At 57.5% G+C, this 5,512-nt stretch overlaps 1 pseudogene; it reads left to right on the top strand.

Annotated features, from left to right (window-relative positions):
* Window positions 1-1,936: 1,936 nt before the first annotated feature.
* LOC114694341 lies at window positions 1,937-3,818 on the top strand (annotated as a pseudogene).
* The last annotated feature ends 1,694 nt before the right edge of the window (window positions 3,819-5,512 follow it).

The following is a 5,512-nucleotide window of genomic DNA, read 5'->3' as shown; positions in this document are numbered from 1 at the left end:
TCACTTTTATTGGATACATTTCAGTGACTTTTAGTTTATTAACAAAGTTGTGTATCCATCACCATGATCTAGTTGTAGGGCATTTCATCACTACAAAATGAAATTTAATCACTTATTAATAGTGTCCTAAACTGTCACCCTCCCTCCCTCCCTCCCTCCCTCCCTCCCTCATACTGAGCTAATCTTTCTGTCTTTGTTGGATTTTTAAATTTGGGGCATGTAATGTAAATAAAACGGTCTTTGTTTTTAATTTTTTGTTTGTTTGTTTGCTTGGTTTGTTGTTATTGTTCCTTCTTTCTTGGTGATTGGCTTCTTTTACTGAGAATTCTTTCCAAGGTTTCCATTGATCTTTTTGTCATTGAAGTGAAGTTTCAAGTTTTTCTGTCTTTCAGATAAACTTGCTGTTCAGCTTGTGGTTACATGTTCCTTCTTTTAGTATGTCTTAATAAGTACATCATCTTTGTGTTCTAGCATATGTTGCTGTTGGTGCTTATCTCTGTGTGACTCTTTGGTTTACTAGTAAATCTAGGCAGGCCATCAGTTTTTGCAAGCAGTGGTCATGATGCGCAGGGTTCATGGACCATTTCACTCGCCTGCTGGCAGCCTGCTCCCTGCATTTCCATAGAAAACACTTACCTAGAAGGCTTCACCTGCCTCTACTCTGCAAGAATCCATAAGAAGGCTCATCCTCCGAGCCTGCGTGCAGGCTCAGGCTCCGCCCACTCCTGTCTCTGTCCAGCAAGTTGGCTCTGGGCTCCTTATTTATGATTGACTGGTTTGAAGGGAAGAGAACTGTGTATGAACTAATTCTTACCCTCTGCACTCTCTTCATCTAGATCCTGTCTTCAAAAAGTGTCTAGTCCCTCTTCTTCCTTTGTGAACCACTCAAGTGCTCAGGCTGTTTGATCCCACTATTGGCCGAGTCACCTCGTGATTGGTGTGGCACTGGGCAGGAGCTCTATCGTTGGGTGTTCTCCTCACCTGTAACTCAACACTCAGGCAGCGAGGAGATGTGCACCTATACTGAAGTAATGCATGTGCCATTTAGAATAAGGAGAACAGACACTATGCTCTCAAATTGACAGCCAGGTTGCCATATCTAGTAAGGATTATGATATTAATGACAGTCGTTTGTCTGGTGTGAGGTTCATGGGCAGAGGGGCAGAAACCAAGGTCTGCCTAGGGCTTTGAACTCGAAACACCTTACTCCTGGATGAAAAGGAGCGATGTAGCTGTGGCTTACTCAGAGCCCAGGAGAAGATGGAAGGACAGGTGGAAGCGAGTGCAAGGTGTGAATCTGGCCAACCCTCCTGTACTCAGATCAGGACCGTCACCTTCTGGGTGTGGGTGTGGTTGTGACAAAAGTCCCTGGGCTGGTTTGCCGGTGGGCATCATGGCGCTCTTAGGAGTAGACTGCTGGAACAATCGGAAGCGAGGTGGAGGTTGGGAGGGAGGAGCCCCAAGGCTGGGCGTCTGACCCCACGACCGCTACCTCCCTCCTTCGCTGCGTCTTTGTGCATTTCGCTTCCTTTAGCAGCCAAAGCTCTTCCGAGAATCTGCAAAGGACCACGGCCAAGTGGAGGGGAGATCCTCCCACGCGGGTAGGGAGGTGGATAGGGGTGGGGGCAGCTGCGGCGGAGCGGAGGCCTAGAGGGGGCGTTGCGCGCACGAGCGAAGGGCGCAAGAGGCCGGGTAGGGCGACCTGCTGCGTGGCCTCCAGCCCCGGGCGCCCCCCGCCCCGCGCGTCTCCCAGGCGCGCGAGGCCCCCGCCCCAGCTCCGCCCCGCCCCTCCGCGGGGTCCGCGTCTGCGGCTGCGTTCCCCGAAAGACGAAGCTGCGCCCCGGTTCCGGTCCGCAGGGGAGACCGAAGGGCATCGCCTCCCCGCGCCGCGCCCGCTGCTGAGCCGGAGTGCGGACACCCAGGGATGTGAGTGCGCCCCGACCCTGAGGCCCGCACTTCACGCCCCGATTCGCGGTGAGCGCCGAGGCGCGCGCGCGGGGAACCAGGGAGGGGACTCGGCGCGGATGGTTCCCGGGCCCCCCAGCCCAGGGGTGGGGACGAGGACGGGACGCGGCGTGCACCCCTCCCCCGCCGGCAGGTAAGGTGCGCTCCCTCCTCCCGCCTTCCTGTCCGGACGCACCTACAGCTCCCTGGGGAAGAGAAGACACCCTCCTCACGCAGGTGCAGGGTGAAGCTGCGGGGACCTCGGCGGCCACCTCATTGGAGAGGCAGATTCTCTTCCCTGGAGGGAGCGGTGATGGTGGATGCTCCGGGTGATGGGTTGGGGGTGGCATCTCAGGCTCCTGGAAGACCCCCCCCACCCCGCGCGCGCTTTTTGATTTCTGGGGAATGGTCGCGTCTCAGGCCGGAAAAGGGAAGGGTCCTTGGCGTTGGGTCCTTTGACCGAGGCTATTCCCCTCCAGGCCTGCGCCCCAGAGGACCCCTGCCTGCAGCCCCCGCGCCTCTCTCAGGCCCTCTCAGAGCATGCTGCCTGCAGCCATGAAGAGCCTCGGCCTGGCGCTGCTGGCACTGCTGCTGTGCCCCTCGCCGGCGTGAGTCGGGGGCCCGCGGGAGGGGTCATGTCGCGGGGACCACCACTCTTATATCTCAGCTCCAGCCACCGGGGCTCTCCCCGCACCCGAGGCATCAAGCGCCTTTTCAACGGGCTTCTGGTACTGCATAGAGGTCCCTCGTTCTCAGAGGTCCACCGGCTTCCTATTAAGTAGGGTGGGCCTTTCCTATCTTGGAAACCACCCCATCTTTGGGGTGCTGTGTGCAGAAGGAAGAGGATGAGGAGGGGAGGATGTGCAGGTACAGCCACAGGGTCAGGCTGGAGGCCCACTCGGGCTTGTAGGAGTGGAACTCATCTATGGGCATGGTTCTGCCATGGTAGCTGCAGCGGTTGGGGAAGAGGGGGTGCAGGGTCTGGCTGCCCTGGCCTGGGTTCCTTGGTCATCCCCTCTCCGTGCCCTGCCTAGCCCATGGCCTGTGGTGCCAGGACTGCACCCTGGCCAATTCCAGCCATTGCGCCCCGAAGCAGTGCAGCCGACCGACACCGTTTGTGCCAGCGTGCGGATCACCGACCCCAGCAGCAGTAAGTCTGGACCTGGTAAGGGCACTACTCTACTGAAAGGTAGCTCTGGAGAGAGGTCAGAGATATCCTCTGAGTTCCTCTTGTCTGGAACAAGAGCATGAGTCTGAGACAAGACAACACTGGCATGTTCCTCCCTGGCTCCAAGTCAGAAACTGATCTGGAGGATCCTGGGTTCCGGGGGGTGGGGTGGGTGAGTGGGAGGAACAGAGCTCAGGTGGAGATGGACCTTAGCCTCATGCCTTCTTTTTTCCCCCCAGCAGAAGGATCATTCTGTGAACAAGATGTGTGCTTCCTCCTGCGACTTCGTTAAGCGGCACTTTTCTCAGACTATCTGATTGGGTTCATTAACTCTGGGATCTTAAAAGTCGACGTTGGACTGCTGCGAGAAAGATCTGTGCAACGGGGCAGCAGCAGCGGGGCGCAGCCCCTGGGCCCTGGCTGGGGGGCTCCTGCTGAGCCTGGGGCCCGCTCTCCTCTGGGCTGGGCCCTGAGGCCCCTCCCTCACCCCTCCCTCCCTCCTGCAGGGCTTTGGAGCTTGTCCCCTGAGGCTCCTGCTGCCCCTCCCCAGCCTGGCCTGGCTAGGGCTGAGACAGCAAGGTCTTGGTATCAAGGTCTGTGGCTCTCCACCTCCCTAGATGTGAGCCTTCTCCATTTCTCCAGCAGCTCCATATCCCAGGCAGCTGGACATCTCCAGGAGACCAGACATCCTGGCAGGAAGCTGGGGTGGGGGGGGAGGGGAGGGCAGGGGACTGGGACCTCCAGGTCCCCAAGGGGAGGGAGGCTACAGCCCGGGGCAGCCCAACAGCCTGGCCTGAGGGGCATTAACTACAGAGAAATAAAGTCACACTTCTGAGTCTTGTTGCCCGGGTCTGAGCCTGGGTGTTGGATGTGGGCAGGTCTTGGTAGGGGCAAGGGCCAGCCCAGGCCCTGAGACACCTGATAGGTGGGGGATATGGTCAGGGTTCAGGGTTGGGACACCTGGAGATGCCCTGATAGGCTACTGGGGGAGGGGACACTTAAGGAAGGTGAGGTGAGAGCTGAAATGGACAGATCACAATGTGGGGCTGCGGGGAGTGTGAGAATTTTGCGAACTCACCATGGGTTGAGAGGTGCTTTTAGATGCATTCACAGTGCACATGGCCAGCCTGCGTGTGTGCCTCGCTGCCCGTGCCAACAGACCACGGTCAGTGTCTGTTCCGCTTACAGTCACATGCTCGCACCCACAGGTGCCTGCACACACAGGCACTGAAATTACCCCACCAGCGTCCCCATCCCCTCGTGTGTGTCCAGATGCACGGTCACACCCTGCCTGAGATTTGCCCACATTTGCCCAGTTGCAGACATGTGTGCCTGTTCAGCTCTCTTTTGCTTCTAACCTCTCTGAATCCCCAGGTGTTCGGATTGGGTGACTGAAAGCCCCGGGGTAGTTGAGGCTCTGGGGTTGCTTCAGATGAAAGTGGAACCCTCACTTCCTGGGCTCTGCCCTTCACTGGACATCTGCATCCCCTGCCCCACTCTGAGCTGGGGACCCACATGGATGGAGTCCTGAGGCCCGGGAATGCTTTATCCCCATGCAAAGTGGTAAAGACGGGAGAGATGGGGGAGACTTGTACAGGTGGATGAGCGGTCCTGGTCCTTCTATCCCAGCAACTGGTCTTCAGTGTCCCCTCCCCCCCCCCCCCGTGAGTTCCAGCCCTGCTTTCTGATACCTGCCAGATGTTCCACAGATAGTTTGTGTGGCCAGCTCACCCTGGGACACTTAGTGGACACCCCAGGCATTCTCTGGGCCCCGAATTTTGGCCAGTGCTCCCCCCTCCCATGCCACCTGTAGCTAGACCCAAACCCATGTCATGGCGGGTCCTGGACCGCCCAGAAAGGAGCCTAGTTCCTGTAGGATCTAGCCTTGACATTGCTTCTGGTTACTGTGGAGGCGTGACAGAAGTAGGTTCAGGTGGGTAACTGGGGGGGGAGCTTCCCGTCGCCACTCGTTGCTGATGTCTGAAATCTGTGGAAATGGTCAAGGCCTTGTCCCCGAAGAAGGTTGGTTCCTTTTGCATTTGAACTTGGCAGCAACGGGCCGTTCTGCCTCTCACCTCCTTCGAAGTGCTGCCCCTGCTTATGCCCGGTGCCTGGGTTGCCCGGACCGCTGGTTGCAGGGGAAGGATGATATGGAGGGAGCGGAAGCCTGCAAGTGGTGGGTGCTTGGGAGAAGTCCTTGGAGCTTCTGGAAGGCCAAGCTGCCAGCTGGAGACGAGCTTGGAGCCCACATTCGTTCAGGCAAATCTTCATGTGCCAAATGCGTCATCTGAACGGTCGTAAGAACAACCAAGAGCAAGATTTGGTCTCGTCGAAGAAATCCATGAATTAGAAGGGGAACTTTCTTGTTGTACCCGAGGGCTTCTGAGGGAGGGGCAGCAG

The sequence above is a fragment of the Peromyscus leucopus genome, unplaced genomic scaffold, assembly GCF_004664715.2.
Source record: "Peromyscus leucopus breed LL Stock unplaced genomic scaffold, UCI_PerLeu_2.1 scaffold_255, whole genome shotgun sequence".
NCBI classification, from domain to species: domain Eukaryota; kingdom Metazoa; phylum Chordata; class Mammalia; order Rodentia; family Cricetidae; genus Peromyscus; species Peromyscus leucopus.
Note: the sequence above shows the minus strand (reverse complement) of the source record. Positions and strands in the feature narration are given on the sequence as shown.